The sequence below is a fragment of the Rhincodon typus genome, chromosome 11, assembly GCF_021869965.1.
Source record: "Rhincodon typus isolate 14 chromosome 11, sRhiTyp1.1, whole genome shotgun sequence".
In the NCBI taxonomy this organism is placed as follows: domain Eukaryota; kingdom Metazoa; phylum Chordata; class Chondrichthyes; order Orectolobiformes; family Rhincodontidae; genus Rhincodon; species Rhincodon typus.
The window spans coordinates 75789556-75802487 of NC_063342.1; the positions used below are offsets into that span (position 1 = coordinate 75789556).

Below are 12932 nucleotides of genomic sequence, written 5' to 3' on the forward strand. Positions count from 1 at the left end.
GATGCTGCTTGGCCTGCTGTGTTCATCCAGCCCTGCACCTTGTTGTCTATAATGTCCCAGTTGTTCTATTCCCGACTGCTATTGAGGAAAGGTGCTGTTGCCAATTCTGCCCAATTCCCAGCCTTTATCCTGAGGTGAACTGACAGCTGATGGTCTCATGGTTATCATCCCTAAATGACTGCTGTCCAATATAATAACAATTTTATAATAAATATAAATAATTAAATATAAAGGTGTCCTCCGTTAGTCTGTGAAATTCATTGTTCACGAGAGTGGGAACATTTATTGGCCGAAATTTAGGACTGTAACGGAGTTGTTCAAATCTGTATTTACTTCCAGTGTTATAGACAGGACAATATGTAGTTCGACGGAACAGTTAAGATCTCTCTGTAGTTTCATGTTGACTAGTCCGTGGTAAGGATAACAGATCGGTAACCGTTCCACACTCCCCTTGTCCGCTCCACACTCCCCTCCAGCCCCACCACACCCGGCACTTTTCCCTGCAACCGCAGGAAGTGCTACACCTGCCCCACACCTCCTCCCTCACCCCCATCCCAGGCCCCAAAAAGACTTTCCACATCAAGCAGATGTTCACCTGCACATCTGCTAATGTGGTATACTGGATCCGCTGTACACATTGTGGCCTCCTCTACATCGGGGAAACCAAGCGGAGGCTTGGGGACCGCTTTGCAGAACGCCTATGCTCGGTTCGCACTAAACAACTGCACCTCCCAGTCGCGAACCATTTCAACTCCCCCTCCCATTCCTCAGATGACATGTCCATCCTGGGCCTCCTGCTGTGCCACAACGATGTCACCCAAAGGTTGCAGGAACAGCAACTCATATTCCGCTTGGGAGCCCTGCAGCCTAATGGTATCAGTGTGGATTTCAACAAGCTTCAAAATCTCCCCTCCCCCTACTGCATCCCAAAACCAGCCCAGCTCATCCCCGCCTCCCTAATCTGTTCTTCCTCCCACCTATCCCCTCCTCCCACCTCAAGCCCCACCCCCATCTCCTACCTACTAACCTCATCCCGCCCCCTTGACCTGTCCATCCTCCCTGGACTGACCTATCTCCTCCCTACCTCCCCACTTACACTCACCTTTACTGGCTCTATCCCCGCCTCTTTGACCTGTCTGTTTCCTCTCCACCTATCTTCTCCTCTATCCATCTTCTATCCGCCTTCCCCTCTCTCCCTATTTATTTCAGAAACCCCTTCCCCTCCCCCATTTCTGATGAAGGATCTCAGCCCGAAATGTCAGCCTTCCTGCTCCTATGATGCTGCTTGGCCTGCTGTGTTCATCCAGCTCTGCACCTTGTTGTCTCAGATTCTCCAGCATCTGCAGTTCCTACTATCTCGGTAACCAGTGATCTCTTTACTGAATCCCATCATTCTCCAGGTTGAGAGATAGCAGACGGGCCCAGACCCGAAAAGTCAGCTTTCCTGGTCCTCTGATGCTGCTTGGCCTGCTGTGTTCATCCAGCTCTACACCTTGTTATCTCAGATTCTCCAGGTTGAATTCCATTTCACAGCTTTTCTGCCCAGCTCACCAGCTGACAAAGATCTCCCTGCAGTCTTCAGATGACTTCCCCACTACCAACGACTCATATTTATATCATATGTAAATTCAATATCCTATATCCAATTCCAGATCAGTGATACTTACCAGGAAAAACAGGTGACCAAAACTGAAACCTGAGGATAAGAACTGCAGAACTTCATCAGAAGGAGACCTGAAATGTTAACTCTGCTGTCTCCCTACTAAAGGTGCCATACTGCTAAGATTCTCCAGCAATTTCTGATTAGTTTCTGGACCTTGAGGCACCAAATGATTTCAGCCTAGAACATGCAGCACTCTTCCTATAATCGATTTGATCTACATCAAAAATACACCCTCCATCATAGATAGCAAGAACTGCAGATGTTGGAGTCAGAGTTAACAGTGTGGAGCTGGAGGAACACAGCAGGCCAAGCAAGATCAGAGGAGCAGGAAAGTTGACGTTTCGGGTTGGGACCCTTTTTCTGAGCCTTTGATTTATTGTTGAGGGCCTCGGGGTTTATTGATTTAAAAAGAACATGAGGGGCAACGTTTTTACACGGAGTGTGGTTCGTGTGTGGAATGAACTGCCAGCGAAAGTGATGGATGCAGGTACAGTTACAACATTTAAAGGACGTTTGGCTAAGTTAAATGAATAGGGAAGCTTTGGAGGGATATGGGCCAAGCGCATGCAGGTTGTTTATTTTGGGAACAAGGTCAGCGTGGACTGGTTGGAGCGAACGGTCTGTTTCTATGCTGTATGATTCTATGTGTCTAAAATACTGGAAATTGCCCTGGTTTCTCTCCCTCCCAGCAGCGAAATCCCTCCCCACAACAACTTCGCCCCCATCTCCACAAAGTAAAAGAGAAACGTGCAAATCTATCGGTGGAATCGAAATTTGGATGAAGCACCCATTTCTCGAGAGGTTTCTGCTTCCAGAGATGTTACGTAGAGTTGCCATTCTCCGCAAATAATGCAGCATCTGTTCAGTGTGTGCAACAGTTTCTCTTTTTGCCGCTTTGTTTTACTCTTCCTCAGTTGTAGCCCTTCACAAGTTTGATTTCTATGAAAGTTCCAGGGTCCCCTCAGATTTTCTTGATGTGAGTGTTATTGATTTACTTCAGATAGTGAGAAATCAGACAGAAATGCTGCTTTGTGTCGATTAAAAGGTGACGCGGGGCATAATAAGAACTGTCCAATCAGTGAAGATAGTCCTTTATTACTTCTCGATTCTCTTATTTCGCTGCGAAGTTTCATCAATATACCAATCGCATTTATACTCAAGAGCCAGTGCTCGAACTGCACATCTATTTGTTTCTGAGATAACTCATCTAGCAGCGATGGTGGTATAGTGGTGAGCATAGCTGCCTTCCAAGCAGTTGACCCGGGTTCGATTCCCGGCTATCGCAAACTGGAACTTTTAAATCAGCCAACAAAAAAGAAAGTTCGGAAGAAAGGTCCCAGCACGAAACGTCAACTTTCCCCCTATTTCCTCCATCGACCATTGTTGTCCCTTTAAAGAAAATCAGAAGTTCATCAGATTCGAACTTCCTTTAACAAATTCATGCTGACTCTTGGATTAAATTTACACTCTCTGTATGGTCATTTATATGGCCTTTCAGAGTTTTCCCAGTCATTTTCCCAACACTGTAAATGTAATAACTGCAGCTCTCCACTCATTATTTCTAACTTGCACCATCCAACGCAAGGGGAACAATTATTGTCTTTTATTTCCATCACGGTTCTGCGGGTTAGTGACCACTACTGGCCGCGAGGGAGAATTGCAAGCAGCTCGCATAAATTCTCGGAAAAAAAAACAGTTGCTGGAAAAGCTCAGCAGGTCTCGTAGCATCTGTGAAGGAAAAAACAGAGTTAACGTTTCGGGTCCGGTGACCCTTCCTCAAAAAGCATAAATTCTCAAGAGTTCGTCGGGGTTAAAGAAGCGGCCTCGGTGAGCAATCTGATTGTCTGTGCATTCCACATTGGTGTACATTTAGATTGTAAAATAAAACAACCGTTTCGATATAATAAAGAATATTCTTTGGATATTTATGAACTACCCACCAACGTTTCACTTGATATTGTGCTATCTTTCACAAAAAAAAACTGAATGTAACGTTGAAAGGAGTGAAATACGGGACCATTTCGTTTGAAATTAAAGGAAACACTCGGAAATTGTACTGTGAGTCCGGTTTAATTTAGCTTTGTATAGACCTGATACATTAATCTTTCCGGGTGCATTCTCAACTTGAAGGTCGTGGTCCCTCTCCAGGGGTTTGGCCACACTAACCGGGCTGAATGTAAGGAGCTGCACAGGTGCAAGTCTTTATTTCCTCTTTGCCTTTTTTGTTGGCTGATTTAAAAGTTGCAACTTGCGATGGCCGGGAATCGAACCCGGGTCAACTGCTTGGAAGGCAGCTATGCTCACCACTATACCACCATCGCTACGGCTAGAGGTTTGCCGAAAAAGTAGATGTGCAGTTCGAGCACTGGTTTTTGATGGTAAATGTAACTGATATATTGATGGAAATTTCGCAGCAAAACAGGAGAATCGAGAAGTAATAAAGGACTAGCTTCACCGATTGGATAGTTCTTATTATGGCTCGCGTCACTTTTTAATCGACACAAAGCAGCATTTCTGTCTGATTTCTCACTATCTGAAGTAAATCAATAACACATATCATGAAAATCTTGACGGCACCCTGGAAGTTCCACAGAAATCAAGGGCTACAACTGAGGAAGAGTAAAACAAAGCGGCAAAAAGAAACTGTTGCATAGCCTGAACAGATGCTGCAATATTTGTGGAGAATGAAACTCTACGTAACAGTTCGGGAAGCAGAAACCTCTCGAGAAATGGGTGCTTCATCCAAATTTCGATTCCACCGATAGATTTGCACGTTTCTCTTTTACTTTGTGGAGGTGGGGGCGAAGTTGGTGTGGGGAGGGGTTTCGCTGCTGGGAGGGAGAGAAACCAGGGCAATTTCGGGTGTTTTTTTTAGATTTCCAAAGCCTTCCCCATTTACAAAATAGTCTATGCCTCTATTTTTCTTACCAAAGTCTGTAACCTTACACTTTCCCATGTTGTATTTCCATCTGCCACTTCTTTGCCTATTCCCCTAGCCTGTCCAAGTCCTTCTGCAGTATCCCCACTTTCTCAATAGTATCCACTTATCTTTGTTTCACCTGCAAACTTGCAACAGTGTCCTCAGTTCCTTCATCCTAATTGTGGTCCCAATACTGACCCCTGCAAAACTCCACTAGTAACTGACTGCCATCCTGAAAAAGACCCCTTATCCCAACTCTCTGCCTTCTGTCTCGATGTTGCTTGCAGGATCAACACTTCTTGCCCATTGTTAATTGTCTTTCAGAATGTGATGCTGAGTCACTTGCTGAAGTGCTGCAGTCCATCTGGTAAAATGCCTTGTCTGTGGCATTGTACTGGTAATTCTGCTCGCATCCTTTCCAGTTCCTGAAGTGTGAGACCTACAGTTAGATGCAGTGCGTTTTTTGGGTCAAAACCAGTAATTAGAAAAGATTAAGTATAACATCCTTGTTAAAGAATTGTCTCAACATATCCTGTTTTCATTAAATTTTGTGTACGTGATTCTTCAAGACTCTCTGTTTTGAACCACTGTTCAAATTGTACCACAAATTGGCACTTTTAATGGAATCTATGATTAAATAAGCATTGGGAGATGAAATTTGCAGATTACGTTGGAAAATGTTGGTTAAGGTGTATTTAGACTTGAGAATAAAGTGGCATTTTAGACCATCCAGGTTCTTTTGTAAGGTTTCTTTGTAGATCTCTTGTTTGAAATTTTCCCATCTGTGCCTCCGATCTGATTTACAGAATCTGTACATTCTGACTACTCCTCAATGGATATCAAGGTCTTCTTGTAGAATCATACAGTACAAAAGAGGCCCTTCAGCCAATCAAGTTTGTATTCCAAAAATATACTACTACTTACACTAGCCCCATTTTACACCACTAGGCCCATAGCCTTGAATATTTTACATTTCAAGTGCTCACACAAGTGCTTTTAAAAAAGTTTTGAGATTTTCCACCTCAAATACCCTCCCAGACAGTGAATTCCAGATCCCAACATCCTTTGGATGAAACTGTTTTTCTGCAAATTCCCTCTTAAATCTCCCGCCGTTCACTTTAAAATTTTGCCTCCTTGTCATTGGTCCTTCAACTAAAGGAAACAGCTGCTTTCTATCTGCTTTATCTATGCCCCTCAAAATCTTATATATGTCCATCAAGATCCCCCTCAATTTTCTCTGCTCTGAAGAAAACAACCCAAGCCTATTCCAGCCTCTCTTCGTCACTGAAATGCTCCATCCCAGGCAACATCCTGGTGAATTTCCTCTGCATCCCCTCCAGTGCAATCATATCCTTCCTATAATGCCAGTGATGATACATAAGCAGGGCAGGAGATGAAAGCCTGACTAACAGAATAAATTTTTCAGTTTCAGACTGCTAACTAGTGGAGTGCCACAGGGATCAGTACTGTGGCCTCAAATATTTACAGTTGCATTAAACCACTGGATTAGATTGAGCAAATGGGAAGAAAAAGGTACCTGCAGTATAATGCGGCCATAGCATGAATGTGTCCAATTGACAGGAATAACAGAAAGCAGAACATTATTTAAAAGGAGACAGACTACAGAGTTCTGTAGTAGAGTGTTCTTATACATGAATCACAAAAAAAAGTAGCATACAGGTACATCAGGTAATGAGGTAGTCAGATGAAATGTTGATCTTTTACGTAAGAGGGTGATGTATAAACCCATAGAGGTCTTAATACAGATGCACCAGCCACTGTTTAGACCAGATCTTGAGTATTATATGAAGTTTTGATTTCCTATATTGAAAGGATATACCTGCATTGGAAACAGTTCCAAGAATAATCACTACACTGATTCATGTGATGAAGGGATCCTTGTTTTAAAAGTTCAATCTCACTGGACTAGAAACATTAATTCTCTTTTCTCTCCCCACTGATGCTGCCACACTGAGATTATCCAGGGATTTTTTTTTGTGTGTTCCAAGATATCTGCGTTCCTCTAATTCTGATTGCTTGTGTTTAACCAGTCCTTTGTTGTTTTTGTGAACATTAATGGTTTTGATACAAATGTAGGTTTGATTAGTAAGTTCACAGGTTATATGCAAATTAGTGTAGTAAATAACAGGGATAAAAGCCTTAGACTACAGCGCAGTGACAATTGGAATTTCATTCTGAAACATGTGAAAGGATGCATTTTGTGAGGACTAACAAGGGAAAGGAGTGCACAATGAATGGTAAGACCTCAGGAAGTACGGAGGAGCAGAGGGACATTGATACGCATGTCCACAGATCCTCGAAGGTAGCACGACAGGTAGATTGAAGTGGTTTAAATGTTATATGGGATATTTATCTTTATTATACTAGGCATTGAATACAAACAGCAAAGAGTTAAGGAACTGTATAAGACAATGGTTAGGCCATAGCTGGAGTAATGTGTGCAGTACTGGTCGCCACACAATAGGAAGAATATGATTGCACTAGGGAAGGTACAAAGGAGATTCACCAGGATGTTGCCTAGGCTGGAGTGTTTCACCTTTGAAAAGAGTCTAGATAGGCTGGGCTTGTTTTCCTTGGAGCAGAGAAAGATCTAGATTGTAGTCTACAAAATCATAATGTTTATAGATTGGCTTGATAGGAAGAAACTTTTCCCTTTGGAGTGGGAAGCGTCAGTAATGAGAAGAAATTTAAAACAAGGGGCAGGAGATTTAAAGGAGTCTTTCACCTAGAGGGTGGTGTGCATCTGGAATTCACTGCCTGAAAGGATGGTAGAGGCAGGAACCACCACAACCATTTGAGATGATGTGGAGGTGCCGGGTATTGGATTGGGGTGGACAAAGTCAGAAATCACATGACACTAGGTTATAGTCCAACAGGTTTATTTGAAATTACAAGCTTTCGGAGCATAAGCCCTTTCAACTGGTGAAGTAAGAGAGAATCACACAGAACACAGAATTTATGGGCAGGGAGATCAAAAGATTATATAAATGGTGTGAGTGGAGTATCGAATAATAAGTCCCTGCAGGTGAAATCTGAAGCGTTAGGTCGTGTGAGTAAAGTGTCAACAGCTGAATAACAAGTGAAAGGATGACCTATAATCTGATTAAGTGAGGCAAAGAGATCATTGCAAAAAATTTAAAATAAGGTGGTGCTGGAGACAAACCAAATGATTGGAATAACATAATAGGTATAAGAGCTGCATATTGAGGGTCTAACCAAAATCGTAAATAATCCAAAACTGTAAAACTAATTAAGGTAGAGAGATCATAACAATTTATCCAGGTGATGGTGACAAAACAGGACAGTAAAGAAGATTTTACAGATACAGAACAGTCTGGTGGGGTCACATATAGCACAACATGAACCCAAGATCATGGTTGAGGCCGTCTTCATGGGTATGGAACTTGGCTATCAGTTCCTGCTCAGCGATTCTGCATTGTCATGTATCTCGAAGACCGCTCTAGAGGACACTTACCCGAAGATCATAGAACATAGAACATAGAACAGTACAGCACAGAACAGGCCCTTCAGCCCACGATGTTGTGCCGAACTTTTACCCTAAACCTAAGGTCTATCTAACCTCCATCCCTACCTTGTCCTATCATCCATATGCCTATCTAATAGCCGCTTAAATGCCCCTAATGAGGCCGACTCCACTATCCTCTCCGGCAATGCATTCCACGCCCCTACCACTCTCTGAGTAAAGAACTTACCTCTGACATTTTCCCTTTTTCTACCTCCACTCACTTTAAAACTATACCCCCTCGTAATAGCTACCTCCACCCTAGGAAAAAGTATCTGGATGTCCACTCTATCTATACCTCTGATCATTTTGTACACCTCTATCAAGTCACCTCTCATCTTTCATCAGTCTAAAGAGAAAAGCCCTAGCTCTCTCAACCTTTCCTAGTAAGACCTTCCCTCCATTCCAGGCAACATCCTGGTAAATCTCCTCTGCACCTTTTCCAACGCTTCCACATCTTTCCTGTAATGAGGCGACCAGAACTGGACACAATACTCCAGATGTGGCCGAACCAGATCAGAAGCTGAATGTCCTTGACTGCTGAAATGTTCCCCAATTGGGAAGGAACTTTCCTGTCTGGCAATTGTTGCGTGGTGTCCATTAATCCGCTGTCGTAGCGTCTGTATGGTCTCGCCAATATACCAAGCCTCGGGATACCCCTGCCTGATAGACAGCATTGGCAGAGTCACATGAGTATCTGACGTGTACATGGTGTTTTGTATTCTACGTGATAGTAATACTCATGTCAATGATCTGACATGCCTTGCAGAGGTTGCCATGCAGAATTGTGTGGTGTTGTGGTTGATGTTGTCCTGAAGGCTGGGTAGTTTGCTGCGAACAATGGTCTGTTGAAGGATTGGTGCTTGTTTGAAGGCGAGAAGTGGGGGTGCAGGGATGATCTTGGCAAGCTGCTCATCGTCATCTATGACATGTTGATGGTTGCGAAGAACACGGCATAGTCTTTCCACTCTGTGGAAGTACAATGAAAGGTACTGTATCGGTTGTACGCTGTGTATGTCTTCTGAGGATGTAATTACGCTTTTTCGCTGTGGCATGTTGGAACTGGCAATCGATGAGTCGAGCATTGTGACCCATTCTTATGACGGCATCCTTCAAAATCTTTAGGTCTCTGTCGAGTTCTGGAGCAGAGAGACTACGCCATATTCTTCGCAGCCTTCAACATGTCATCAATTTTAACACATCCCAATCTCCCTCATTCTAGTTCCAAACCAATGCGTGCCCCATTCCTTCAAAGATGACAATTCGAATTATTAGAATTTACGACGCACAGCATAAACGTCCGCCTCAACCTCCTATTGGTTAGAAAAGGGTAATTGGCAGCCGAGTGGACGAATCGGAACAGGCAAGCAGGAAACCCCGCCCATATAATGGAGCAGCTGAGCGAACTCGGAAGCTCTCGTGTTTAAGAGATACCAAGGTGTACAGCTGGATAACACAGCAGGCCAAGCAGCATCAGAGCAGCTCTCGTTGTTTTGTGAAGATGGTGAGAAACGGGATTGATGTTCTCTCTGATAATGGTCACTGGAAGATTATAGTTATATAACATTATACTTTTCCCCAGAGTTGAAATATCTAATACTAAGAGGCATGCAATTAAGGTGACGGGGGAAAGTTTAAAGGAGATGTGAAGGGCAAAGGGGGAGGCGGATAGAAGATTGATAGAGGAGAAGATAGGTGGAAAGGAGACAGACAGGTCAAAGAGGCGGGGATGGAGCCAATAAAGATGAGTGTAGGTGGGGAGTAGGGAGGGGATAGGTCAGTCAAGGGAGGACGGACAGGTCAAGGGGGCGGGATGAGGCTAGTAGGTAGGCGATGGGGGTGGGGCTTGAGATGGGAGGAGGAGATAGGTGGTAGGAACGATAGGTTAGGGAGGTGGTGGGGGAGGGGAGATTTTGAAGCTTGTGAAGTCTAAACAACTGCACCTCCCAGTCGCGAACCATTTCAACTCCCCCTCCTATTCCTCAGACGACATGTCCATCCTGGGCTTCCTGCATTGCCACAATTATGCCACCCCAAGGTTGCAGGAACAGCCCCTCATATTCCGCTTGGGATGCCTGCAGCCCAATGGTATCAATGTGGACTCCACAAGCTTCAAAATCTCCCCTCCCCCTACTGTATCCAAAAACCAGCCCAGCCTGTCCCCGTCTCCCTAACCTGTCCTTCCTCCCACCTATCCCCTCCTCCCACCTCAAGACCCACCCCATCTCCGACCTACTGGCCTCATCCCGCCCCCTTGACCTGTCCGCCCTCCCTTGACTGACCTATCCCCACCTAACTCCCCACCTATACTCCATCCCTGCCTCTTTGACCTGTCTGTCTCCTCTCCACCTATCTTCTCCTCTATCCATCTTCTATCTGCCTCTCCCCCTCTCCCTATTTATTTCAGAACACCCTTCCCCTCCCCCATTTCTGAAGAAGGGTCTAGGCCTGAAACATCAGCTTTCCTGCTCCTCTGATGCTGCTTGGCTTGCTGTGTTTATCCAGCTCTAAACCTTGTTATCTCAGCTTTTCCAGCATCTGCAGTTCCTACTATCTGTGATGGGCAAATTTCCTGCACTGAGAGAGGAAGGAGTCTGGAAGGCGCTGCCAGGGGTGGTGGTGGAGGCAGATATGGTAGGGGTGTGTAAGAGACCTTTTAGATAAGAAAATGAATATGTAAAGAATGGAGGAATGTCGACCAAGGGCAGGAAGAAGGGATTAGTTTACTTTGGCATCATGTTTGGTACAAGATCATGGGCTGAAGACTCCGTTCCTGTGTTGTACTGTTCTGTTTTCCTGTGCTGTTATAGTGAGCTTAGTTGGTCACACAGTACTATAAACACAGACTGATCCGGGAAGCCCAAGCACAGTTTCGGGGTGGGGGGTGGGGTGTGGGAAAGTATCGAAATTCTGCCTTCAGAAGGATGGAGCTTCCAGTCAGATCAGGCAGCTGTAACCCTGGAGGGGCTGGAGCCCCATCCCCACGCCAGTGAGGTCAGGCAGTGTGTGATGGGGTGCTGGAGGATGCTTCCCCTGCTTTTCCCCCAAGCCACCGGTGAGGTCAGGCAGCGTTTGACAATGGGGGGGCCTACTGAGGTCAGGCAGCATGTGACCCTGGGGAGCCAGCAAGGTCAGGTGCCTCGTGCACAATTTAATGTCTGTCACTGCTTTGCAGCTGCTAAAGTAGCACTAATGCAAACTGTGGTGCTGCGTCTCTCACTTAAAACATAAAAGAACAAGGGCAGGACTTATACAGTTAATGGTAGAGCCCTGGGGATTGGTGTCGAGCAGAGACCTTGGGACGCAGGTACGTAGTTCCTTGAAAGTGGTAGACTGGGTGCTGAAGAAAACGTTTGGAACGCTTGCCTCCATTGGTCAAAACAGCATCTTACTGCTACAAGACATTGGTGAGGCTATATGTGGAATATTGCATATAATTCAGGTTGCCCTGCCCTGCTATAGGAAGAATGTTATTAACTTGGAAGGGTGCAAAAGAGATTTAGTCTTGAGTTTAGAACAATACAAGCCCTTTGGCCCACAATGTTGTGCCAACCTATTATCCTACTCTAAGATCAAACTAACCTGCATACCCTTCATTTTACTATTATCCATGTGCCTATCCAAGAGTCGCTTAAATGTCCCTAAAATATCTGACAAGGATGTTACTAGGATGTTACAGAGATGAGAAGATTTGAGTTATAGGGAGAGGCTGGATAGACTGGGACTTTCCCCCTGGAGTGTAGGGGGCTGAGGGGTGACCTTAATGAAGGCTTATAAAATCATAAGGAGCATAGATAAGGTGAATAGCTAAGGCCTTTTTCCCCAGGGTAGGGGAGTCCAAAACGAGTGAGTTATGTTTTAAGTTGAGACAGGAAAGATTTTAAAAGCATTGCTTTCACACAGAGGGTGGTGCATGTGGAATAAGCTGCCAGAGGAAGTGGTGGAGGTGGGTAGGATTACAATTTGAAAGACATTTGGACAGGGACATTGGATAGGAAAGGTTTATAAGGATATGGGCCAAATGCTGGCAAATGGGACCAGTTCAGTTTAGGAAGCCTGGTCAGCATTGACAAGTTGGGTCTGTTTCCATGCTGTATGACGCTATTAGATCGGACAGTGTGTGACCAGGGGGCAGTGATGTAGGACTCACTGGATTTCACCGTATATATCTCATCTGATGTGATGTGTTAATTGTAACATGAGAAATGTTTGATTCCACAGCTAATAGCAGTTGCATTGATATGAGAAAGGCTTAATTGGCAGCTTAATGTTTTTAACTTACAATTTTATTGTTATTATTTGTTATTGTTATCATTATTGTTATTTATTGTTATCATATTTGCGAATGTGTAATGCCACCATGGCTGAGGATTTGAATAGGAGAGAAAATTCGATATCTTCAAGAATGGCAATGGATACAGATTTTTCATAGAATCCTTTGAAATATCATTTCTGTCCTGGGAGAGGCTCCTGAGCTCAAGCAAGAACTTTAGATAGGGAGGGAGCAGACTAGGGTCTGAACAGAATGAGGGAAGAAAGTGACTGTCTAGAATAGGCTTGTTCATCAGGTGGCCCAATGGCCAGAATGAGGCTTGCCAAGGTGCCTTATTTATTTATCAACCTATTTGAAAATGCTACTACATACCTCTGTAGCCATCACATTGAGATGAGGCTGAAATCTGACTAAGCAACAGTAAAGGCATAGCAATCTAGTTCCACATCTTCATGATGTGTGACTTGTAGGTGTTGCAGTAGTCCCCCTCCATTGTTCAATGGCTGGGAAGATTGTTCCTCATTTCCGAAAG

General features: G+C 44.4%; 2 non-coding genes across 2 annotated transcripts; one reads left to right on the plus strand and one right to left on the minus strand.

The window, feature by feature from the left end:
* The first annotated feature begins 2876 nt into the window (after positions 1-2876).
* trnag-ucc lies at positions 2877-2948 on the plus strand. The gene has a single exon. It is a non-coding gene; the product is annotated as a tRNA-Gly (tRNA).
* Positions 2949-3912: 964 nt separating this feature from the next.
* trnag-ucc lies at positions 3913-3984 on the minus strand. Its single transcript has one exon. It is a non-coding gene; the product is annotated as a tRNA-Gly (tRNA).
* Between the last annotated feature and the right edge of the window lie 8948 nt (positions 3985-12932).